Here is an 11,095-nt window from a genome sequence, read left to right as displayed (position 1 = left end):
TCTGTCTTGAGCAGGACTCCGTGGCAGAACCTGTAAATGTCCAACAGCAGCTCTGTGAGTGAGTTCCTCCTGCTGCCATTTGCAGACATGCGGGAGCAGAAGCTCCTGCACTTCGCACTCTTCCAGGGCATCTACCTGGCTGCCCTCCTGGGCAACGGCCTCATCCTCACTGCCGTAGGCTGCAACCACTGCCTCCACACCCCCATGTACTTCTTCCTCCTCAACCTCGTCCGCCTCGACCTGGGCTGCATCTCCACCACTGTCCCCAAAGCAACAGCCAATGCCCTCTGGGACACCAGGGCCATCTCCTATCAAGGCTGTGCTGCACAGGTCTTTATATTTGTCATCTTGATTACAGCAGAGTTTTATATTCTCACCATCATGGCCTACGACCGCTACGTTGCCATCTGCAAGCCCCTGCATTATGGGAGCCTCCTGGGCAGCAGAGCTTGTGCCCAGATGGCAGCAGCTGCCTGGGGCAGTGGCTTTCTCAATGCTGTCCTGCACATGGCCAACACATTTTCCCTGCCCCTCTGCCACGGCAACGCTGTGGACCAGTTCTTCTGTGAAATCCCCCAGATCCTCAAGCTCTCCTGCTCAGGTGCCTACCTCAGGGAAGTTGGGGCACTTGTCTTTAGTGTTTCTTTAGTTTTTGGTTGTTTTGTTTTCATTGTGATGTCCTATGTACAGATTTTAAGGGCAGTTCTGAGGATGCCCTCTGAGCATGGCCAGCACAAAGCCTTTTCCATGTGCCTCCCTCACCTGGCTGTGGTCTCCCTGTTTCTTAGCACTGGCATATTTGCCTACCTGAAGCCTCCCTCCATTTCTTCCCCATCCCTGTATCTGGTGGTGGCTGTTCTATACTCAGTGTTGCCTCCAGCAGTGAACCCCCTCATTTACAGCATGAGGAACAAGGAGATCAAGCATGCAGTAAGGAAACTATTTGAATACATCTTTCTTCAGCAGAAATAATGTGCATATAATACTAACAGGACACACAGGATTTCTGAAAAAAAGACTCCATGCAAATTCTAGAAAGTAATTTTCTTTATTATTATTTCCTCTAACTTGTGGCTTTGATTTAATGTTATTCTAAGTCTCTTAGTTTATTATTATTATTATTATTATTATTATTATTATTAAGTCAATAATTTCAAATACCTTTACAATCAATATTCATGTTTAAATAACGACAATAAAGAAACCCGGAGAAATTCATTGGTCTCAACTGCAATCTCTTCCCATCACCAGTGCCTCCAGCTGTGAACCCCCTCATCTACAGCATGAGGAACCTGGAACTAAAGGATGCAGTGAAGACGCCATTTCAATACATGTTCTTCAGCTTCTTCACCTATAACAATTAGCCTATAATCAGAAACACCTATTTTTCTCAGAATTTTTTTCTTAGTTTACATTTGTCTGTGTTATTATTTTCACTAACTATTGTTTCTGATATAAATAATATTATTCTTAGCCTTCTACTTGTTAAAGATTTACCTATAGAACCAGGCTTCCTGTGTAGATAAAGACAATAAAGAATCCAGCAGAAATTCATTGGTCTCAGCTGCCACGTCTTCCCATCTCCTCTGGAGCTGGGGGAGCAAACCCCGGCACGCAGGAGGGGCTCAGGGACAAGAGCCCAGCTGACACATGAACGAGCAGCCCCGGTGGCCCCCGGGGCTGCCCCTCACTGCCCGCTGGGTTCTGCCTCTCTGCTGCCTCCGGGTCGGGGCTGCTGCTTCCCTGGAGCCATGGCCAGCAGCAGGATGTGGCCTTTTCACTGCTGCTTTCTTTTGGCTTCCACATTGGTCTCTTGTGTTTCTTGTATTTGGGTTAGACTTTATATCTCATGTAATTTGATGCCAGTCCTGTTGTCTCTGCAGTGGCATCCGTGTCCCAGCAGGCAGCAGCAGGCACTGTGCAGTCCTCTGTCACAGCTGGCCTCCCTGCTAGCACCAAACAAAAACCAAACAGTAACAAAAGGGGCTGTTCAGGGCAAACCAAGAAGCCTGGATGCCTCTTCCAATGCTACTGTCTGGAATAGAGAGAAGGGGTTCCTCCCTGCTCTTCTGTTTTCTGGGCCTCTTCATGGAGTAAAGAACACAGGCTGAAAATCCCAGGGTGATCTGTGAGGGATCAAGGACTGCACCAAGAGCTCTCTTTATGGTGGCACTTGCCAAAGTAGACAACTGGATTCATCTGCATGGGACTACACCCCCTGCAGCGGGGCTGATGGCTGATGCAGGCCTGGAGAGGAATCTGGAGCTGCCAGGAGAAGTCAGAAGATCTGCAGGAACAAGGTGTTCAGTGGGCAGTGATTAGAACCTCATAAAATGAGTGATCATCCAAAAAAGGTTTTGGTAAAGGAAAAGGCGAATTTGAGGAGACAATGGGCTAAAGCAGGGCTCTGCAATGCCAGAAGTGGTGGTGAAGAGTCATCAGGCAAAGGCCCATAAGACTGCAGAGTAACTGAGGATAAGCATTTTGAAGTGCCGTGGGCAAGGTCTGGTGCAGCACATGCCTGCCCTTTGTGCCCTTAGAGACACCCCATGGTCCTTCCAAGCACAGCCCTATGCTGCTGAGCCATCAGGGCAGATGGAGAGGGGCTCAGCAGCAGAGATCCCCAAGGAGTTGGGTCTGCTGCCCCCCCGAGCAGCATTCCCGGGGGTCCCAGGGCATCACAGTCCCTGGCTCTGCACAGCAGCACTGCCAGCTCTACCTCAGGATCTCCTGTCACAGCAGGAGGAATGTGACTGTGGCAGGGACTGTGAGGTCACTTCTGTCTCTGCAGTGGATAGGGCAGCAGCAGGAACGTGTCACGGAAAGGGACTGTGAGGTCACTTCTTTCTGAAGCTGACAGGTCAGCCTTGCCTTCTCCCTGGGATCTGTACTTTCCAGCTGACATCTGCCAGTGGCCCTGCTAGGCCAGCAGAAGGCACCTGGTTGGCATGCTGACTGGGGGATCCCCTCTGCCTCCAGACCCAGGAGGACCCAGACAGAAAGAAGGCCCCCATATGGGTTGTCCTGTCCCTTCTGCTTGAGTCCATGACTGGAGAGCAGGAGGCACAAAGCTTGGCTGTGTGTAGCCAAGAAGCTGCAAGGCCATCAGCAGGCCCATGGCTTGGAAGATGCTGCTGAGGTGACATGTGTCTGGTTGGCTGCCAGGCTGCAAGGAGCCTGATGGGTTGGGATGCCTTTTAGGAATGGTTCCATCCTGACGGAGCTTCCATTAGTAGTAGGAAAGAGCAGGAGAGAAAGACTTCCAGGGAGTGTACCTTGGAAGTTACGCATTGGCCATGAGGAAGAAGAAATGTCCCTCAAAGGGCTGAGCCGCGGTGTCAGAGGTGACTCTCTGATCAGACCATGGCTTTGTGTTTCAAGGAACAGCTGGTGAGGGTTGACGATTCATGGGTGAAATCAAGGGATGAGAGCAAGGTGGTGAACTGAGAAGGGGGTTCTGCAGACTCCAGGAAATAGGGCAAAGTGTGGGACAGCATAGGACAGCCTGCAGAGGAGAAGGCAGAAGGTGTTGGCGCGTTTCTCCATTAAAATGAAGAAACTCCTAACATCTCTTCCATAGTTTTCTTCTAACCTTCACGCCTTGTGCAGCTAATTGCAGAACTTTCATGGTATATTTAAGAAAGAAGATTTCCAAAAGCACCTAATACAATTTTTTCTGTTTTTAAAGGCTGAATTTTGCTGCATTTCAGTTTTGAGCATCATTCTTCTATTGCTGTTCATCCAGGGTGACTTCTTTGGAGACCTCTATCAGGAGAAAAAGCAGAGTCTGGAGGTCTTACACCTCCACTGCCAGCAGTGGTCTTTGTCCCTGTAACTGCAGCCCAGCCCAACACATGAAACCCTTTCTAAGAAAAGTCAGGTGTTCTTTGGGAACAAAATAAATAATAAAATATATTAAAATAAATAAAAATAATAAAATAAAATAAAATAAAATAAAATAAAATAAAATAAAATAAAATAAAATAAAATAAAATAATTGAAATAACCATTGGAATCTGAGAAATTCAGCTTGAATATTAGTAAACACCTGGACATCCATGGTCTCTCATTGGTCTTCTGTGGAAAACTCTGGAAGAAAAGTAAAGAAAATATTTCTTCAAGTGGCTGTAGTTGTACCCACAAGCTAGGCCTCTTTTGGGAAATTGTGCCCTTCCAGTAACAGAAACATAAACAGAGTAATATGAAAAGACCTGCCCAGTCAATAGAGTAGGGCAAAGTCATGCTTCCTGTGCTATAGATGCAGAAGGCAAAAAGAATTGCATTTTGCCTTACACTGCTCAAGGATGTGTAACCCAGGTCATGCATCTTTACCTTAGTACTGACAAGTCCATCACTAAACCAGGCTACCAAGTTCTACAGCTACACCTTGGCTCTCCAGTCAATGAACTAGCTCATGGATGGCAATCAGGGAGTCCCGGTTAGCATGATAAGGAGGAGCTGGAAGTTAGCATGACAGGAGGAGCTGGAAGCCATCGTGCGGCAGGCAGGCTACGACTTGGTTGCCATCACGGAGACGTGGTGGGACCAGTCTCATGACTGGAGTGCTGCAATGACTGGCTATAAGCTCTTCAGAAGGGACAGGCAGCACAGAAGGGGTGGTGGTGTGGCTCTCTATATTAGAGAGTCTTTCGAGGTTGTGGAACTCGAGGCTGGGAATGACAAGGTCGAGTCCCTTTGGGTTAGGATCGGCAGGGACAACAAGGCTAGCGTCCTGGTCGGGGTCTGTTATAGACCGCCAAACCAGGATGAGGAGACAGATGAGGAATTCTACAGGCAGCTGACAGAAGTTGCAAAATCTTCAGTGCTTGTTCTCATGGGGGACTTCAACTTCCCTGACATATCCTGAAAGCACAACACAGCCCTGAGAAAGCAGTCTAGGAGGTTTCTGGAGAGCGTGGAAGATAGCTTCCTGACGCAGCTGGTTAGTGAGCCTACCAGGGGTGGCACCCCACTAGACCTTCTCTTCACAAACAGAGAAGGACTGGTGGAGGATGTGATTGTCGGGAGCTGTCTTGGGCAGAGTGACCACGAAATGGTGGAGTTCTCTATTCTTGGCAAGGCCAGGAAGGGGACCAGTAAAACCACTGTATTGGACTTCTGGAGGTCTGACTTTGTGCTGATGAGGACACTGGTTGGTAGAGTCCCTTGGGAGGCAGTTCTGAAGGGCAGAGGAGTCCAGGAAGGCTGGGCGCTCTTCAAGAGGGAAATCTTAATGGCGCAGGAATAGTCTGTCCCCATGTGCCCAAAGACGAGCTGGAGGGGAAGAAGACTGGCCTGGCTGAACAGAGAATTGTGGCTTGAGCTTAGGAGAAAAAAGAGGGTTTATAATCTTTGGAAAAGTGGGCAGGCCACTAGGGAGGACTATAAGGATGTTGCGAGGCTGTGCAGGGACAGAATTAGAAAGGCCAAAGCTCATCTGGAGCTCAATCTGGCTACTGCCGTTAAAGATAACAAAAAACGTTTTTATAAATACATCAACACAAAAAGGAGGACTAAGGAGAATCTCCATCCTTTACTGGATGCGGGGGGAAACCTAGTTACAAGAGATGAGGAAAAGGCGGAGGTGCTCAATGCCTTCTTCGCCTCAGTCTTTAGCGGCAATACCGGTTGTTCTCTGGATACCCAGTACCCTGAGCTGGTGGAAGGGGATGGGGAGCAGGATGTGGCCCTCATAATCCACGAAGAACTGGTTGGTGACCTGCTACGGCACTTGGATGTGCACAAGTTGATGGGGCCGGATGGGATCCACCCAAGGGTACTGAGAGAACTGGCAGAGGAGCTGGGTAAGCCACTGTCCATCATTTATCAGCAGTCCTGGCTATCGCGGGAGGTCCCAGTTGACTGGCGGCTAGCAAACGTGACGTCCATCTACAAGAAGGGCCGGAGGGCAGACCCAGGAAACTACAATTCTGTCAGTTTGACCTCAGTGCCAGGAAAGCTCATGGAGAAGATTCTCTTGAGAGTCATCACGCAGCACTTGTAGGGCAAGCAGGCGATCAGGCCCAGTCAGCATGGGTTTATGAAAGGCAGGTCCTGCTTGATGAACCTGATCTCCTTCTATGACAAAGTGACGCGCTGGGTGGATGAGGGCAAGGCTGTGGATATGGTCTACCTTGACTTCAGCAAGGCTTTTGACACCATTTCCCACAGCATTCTCCTCAAGAAACTGGCTGCTCTTGGCTTGGACTGGCACACACTTCGTTGGGTTAGAAACTGTCTGGATAGCCGGGCCCAAAGAGTCGTGGTGAATGGAGCCAAGTCCAGTTGGAGGCCAGTCACTAGTGGCATTCCCCAGGGCTCAGTGCTGGGGCCGGTCCTCTTTAATATCTTCATTGATGATCTGGATGAGGGCATTGAGTGCACCCTCAGTAAGTTTGCAGATGACACCAAGCTAGGTGCGTGTGTCGATCTGCTTGAGGGTAGGAAAGCTCTGCAGGAGGATCTGGATAGGCTGCACCGATGGGCTGAGGTCAACTGCATGAAGTTCAACAAGGCCAAGTGTCGGGTCCTGCACCTGGGGCACAATAACCCCAAGCAGAGCTACAGACTGGGAGATGAATGGTTGGAGAGCTGCCAGGCAGAGAAGGACCTGGGAGTGATGGTTGATAGTCGGCTGAATATGAGCCAGAGGTGTGCTCAGGTGGCCAAGAAGGCCAACAGCATCCTGGCTTGCATAAGAAACAGTTTTGCAGCAGGGCTAGGGAGGTGATCGTCCCCCTGTACTCAGCTCTGGTGAGGCCGCACCTTGAGTACTGTGTTCAGTTTTGGGCCCCTCACTACAAGAAGGACATCGAGGTGCTTGAGCGAGTCCAGAGAAGGGTGACGAAGCTGGTGAGGGGTCTGGAGAACAAGTCCTACGAGGAGCGGCTGAGGGAGCTGAGCTTGTTCAGCCTGGAGAAAAGGAGGCTCAGGGGCGACCTTATCGCTCTCTACAGATACCTTAAAGGAGGCTGTAGAGAGGTGGGGGTTGGTCTGTTCTCCCACGTGCCTGGTGACAGGACGAGGGGGAATGGGCTAAAGTTGTGCCAGGGGAGTTTTAGGTTGGATCTTAGGAAGAACTTCTTTACCAAAAGGGTTGTGAGGCATTGGAACAGGCTGCCCAAGGAAGTGGTGGAGTCACCATCCCTGGAGGTCTTTAAAAGACGTTTTGATGTAGAGCTTAGGGATATGGTTTAGTGGGGACTGTTAGTGTTAGGTCAGAGGTTGGACTCAATGATCTTGAGGTCTCTTCCAACTTAGAAATGCTGTGATTCTGTGATTCTGTGATATGATGCTGCCTCAGGTGCGCCGCCATGGTAGCCATTGGCACCTGCTGTTCTTCAACCCTCAGCAAACCCACAACAGAAGGATTCTGTGGAAGGCCAAGCAAGGTAGACAACTGTTTACTGTCCCCAGTCTCCAAGGCAGCGATGCCAAAGCCCCACCAGTAGTGCCCTCTGGAACTTCGAAGTACTCTCTTGTAATAAATGACTAAGTCCCAAATAGAATTACAATTAAAGTTTACAAATTTTTAAGCGAATAGAGGTAAGCAAACAGCACTGGGTGCACCAGGAGTCTCTGCTCAACCAAGATGCACACCAGTTACATCAAGCAGCTGGTTTTTATGCTCCTAGGCTAATACATATTCATTACTACTTCTAGTAAAGGCAGGGTTACTATAATTAGTTCCCAGAATCTGAACCCTCCCAATGGCACATGAGTAGCAGTCTCCAGTGGTCCCTCTGGGGGTTCTCTCATGCTGAAGGCTCATAGTCTTCCTCCCAGGCTTTTTTCTTTTCCTTCCTCTTTGTTCATCTTGGCCAGATGTCAGAGACTTGTGCAGAGTCCCATGCAAGCTTTCTCTTTCAGTTGTCCTTCAGCTTTCCCCTTGTCCTTAATCTCTTGGCCAGATACAGAGACTAGTGTAGTGTCCCATGCAATAGTCATAATAGTTAGCAGTTATTCTGAACCCCCCCCCAGATATCAGAGACTCAAGGTTTACCCTTCAAGCTCTCTATTGACACGAATTGCTGAAACATTCCTTACACTCTCCTGAAGCAGTATACTCCGAGGATGAACATAGCCTCCAGGCCAGTCCCAATGGGGTGTTTTTGCCATTCCTCCCCAGTTAGACTCACTTCAGCCTCCAAAACAGTTAACTCTTGGGATCCCCCTGTCACTCCAGAAATATAGGTGGGTTCTACCTCTTTAAGTCTTGATGGCGTTAGGGTACACTGTGCACCGGTGTCCAGTAGAGCCTGATACATTTGTGGGTCTGATGTGCCAGGCCATTAAATATACACAGTCCAGTAAACCCAGTTGTCCCTTTCCTCCCTGCGTCCCCCTGGCTGGAAGCAAGACCCCTTTAGTCCTGCTCATAGTATTCATTACTGTGTCTGGTAGACGGCCCACTGGAAACATGTCCCACTATGGCACTGTCACCCCATGTGGCAGGGGAGAAGGCGATGACAGCCAAGGGACGCATCTGGGTGTGGAAGGTGGGGCCCAGCAGAGACAAGGAGTCAAGACAGTGGTGTGTGCAACACCAGGAGAAGCAGCCCAAGGGGTGGTGCTGCTGGTGAGGACAAATTTGTGCCAGCAGCGTGAGTGGGCAGCAGCTGTACGCTGGTGAGGGGAGGCCAGGAAGTGCATGCCAAGAGCACTCCTGCCAGCAGAGACAAGGCCGGGGCCGGGGCTGAGGCCAAGGGGAGAGGCAGGTCCAGGGCAGGGGGCTTCAAGGGCCATGCTGAGCTCCCTGCCCCAGCAGCAACCGCACTGGCCCTCAGCAGATGTGCTGGATGGCACGCACTGGGAGGTGCTGGCGTGTATCAGAGAGCAGCAAGGAGGGCGCTGGAGAGGGCCAGGGCAAGGCGGGCAGCAGATCCCCATGCAGGGGCTGGCTGGCCCTGGACACTCCATTAGTGCGTTGCAGGTCCTGGCAGGCTGCGGTGAGGGGGCAAATGCCCTGGGCCCCCTTTCTGCTTTGACCAGGTCAGCAAGGGCCCAGTGCAGCCTCCTCTCCCCTGCCCCTCCAGCTCTGGGCTCCCTTCACGCAGTCCTGGCTCTGCAGCACCAAGCCCTGCTGGGAGCCCTCCCCTGCATGCTGCCACCACTCCCTGACGCTGCTGTTGCCCTTTGCTGGGCAATGCCCAGCCCAGCCCAGCAGCCCAGGCTGGGCTGGCCCCAGGGCAGTGCCCACTGCAGGCTGCTGCAGGGCTCTGGGCATGGCCACCACAGCCCCAGCCCCTCGCAAGGTACCTCAGCTGCTGGGACAAAAGCGGCTCTGGGCCTCCCCAGCAGTCCCCAGGCTGGGGCCAGCCATGGCTCAGGCGATGGAGGTCCATGAAGCTGCAGGAGCCCTGGTCTCTTGCCTGGGAGATCCCTAGCACAGAGTATCTGTGTCCCACAGGGCCAGCACAAGAGGCCTGGCCCAGGCACAGAGCGGCTCCAGATTCCAGTCCGTGAAGCTCCAGATTGCCCCACTGAGTAGTGATGGGCAGCCCCAATGGCCAGCTGAGCTATTCCTAAATGTGACAGCAGTGCTTTTGGCCTTGAGCCCCTTCTCCATTGGGAGAATGAGATGGGATCTGAGAGCTGTGAATATCTAATGGCTTCTTTATTGTCTTTATCTACACTGGAAGATTGGTTCTTGAAGTACCGTAGATGACTAGGTCAAAATAAAAATCAATATGTAGGAGGATAAGAAGAAATTCCCTTAAATTAAAATAATACTATCACACGTTAAAAAATAAAAATTAAAAAAATAAAAAAAATCAGAAAATATTTTGTGAGATATTCGCTCAGTATTTTTAGGCTGGTGAGCATATTAATGATGCTTAAGAAGTATGTATGAAAGTAATTTCCTGAGAGCATTTTTCAGTTCCTGGTTCCTCATGCTGTAGATTACAGGATTCACTGCTGGAGGCATCACTACGTACAAAAATGCCACTGCCAGGTCTAGGGATGGGGAAGAGACGGAAGGAGGCTTCAGGTAGGCAAACAAACCAGTGCTGACAGTCATAGAGACAACAGCCAGGTGAGGGAGGCACATGGAAAAGGCTTTGTGCTGGCCATGCTCAGAGGGCATCCTCATCACCGCTCTAAAGATCAACATATAGGACACCACAATGTAAACAAAACAAAGAAATACTAAAGAAAGAGTAAAGACAAGTGCCCCAACTTCCCTGAGGTAGGCATCTGAGCAGGAGAGCTTGAGGATCTGGGGGATTTCACAGAAGAACTGGTCCACAGCGTTGCCGTGGCAGAGGGGCAGGGAAAATGTGTTGGCCATGTGCAGAACAGCTTGGAGAGAGCCACTGCCCCAGGCAGCTGCTGCCATCTGGGCACAAGCTCTGCTGCCCAGGAGGCTCTCATAATGCAGGGGCTTGCAGATGGCAACGTAACGGTCGTAGGCCATGACAGTGAGAAGGGAATACTCTGCATCAAAACAGAAGACTATGAAAGGGACTTGTGCAACACAGCCTTGATAGGAGATGGCCCTGGTGTCCTAGAGGGCATTGGCTGTTGCTTTGGGGACAGTGGTGGAGATGCAGCCCAGGTCGAGGCGGACGAGGTTGAGGAGGAAGAAGTACATGGGGGTGTGGAGGCGGTGGTCGCAGGCTACAGCGGTGAGGATGAGGCCGTTGCCCAGGAGGGCAGCCATGTAGATATCCAAGAAGAGCGCGAAGTGCAGGAGCTGCAGCTCCCGCTTGTCTGCGAATGCCAGCAGGAGGAACTCACTCACGGTGCTGACGTTGGGCATTTGCTGACATTAAACACAGCTGTCTGTTGAAGAGGATAAGGCAGAACAAGTTAGTACACACTTCTCTGAGGGAGACTTATTACAAGCCTTAGAGCACCCCCAGCCCGAGCATTTGTTTGCAGGAGAACCTTTCTGCAGCTTTCTTGCTTGAGCTCCAGCTGGTGCTGGCTGATAGTGGCACTGGGAGCAGGGGCTGCTGTGGGCTCCAGAGGAGTCCTTCCTGCTGTGCTGCAGGATGGAAGCAGGAAGATGGGAGAAACTCAAGTGCCGTCCACTTGGCACATCCATGAGCTTTTCAGTGTTGTTGTCAACAACCCAATGCAGAGCAGAGCT

General features: G+C 50.8%; 1 pseudogene across 1 annotated transcript; it reads right to left on the bottom strand.

The window, feature by feature from the left end:
• Nucleotides 1-9,826: 9,826 nt before the first annotated feature.
• On the bottom strand, nt 9,827-10,762 carry LOC311428644 (olfactory receptor 14J1-like; annotated as a pseudogene). Its single transcript has one exon. The product of its transcript is annotated as an olfactory receptor 14J1-like (transcript).
• Between the last annotated feature and the right edge of the window lie 333 nt (nt 10,763-11,095).

The sequence above is a fragment of the Aythya ferina genome (genome assembly GCF_964211825.1).
Source record: "Aythya ferina genome assembly, contig: HAP1_SCAFFOLD_105, whole genome shotgun sequence".
In the NCBI taxonomy this organism is placed as follows: Eukaryota; Metazoa; Chordata; class Aves; order Anseriformes; family Anatidae; genus Aythya; species Aythya ferina.
Note: the sequence above shows the minus strand (reverse complement) of the source record. Positions and strands in the feature narration are given on the sequence as shown.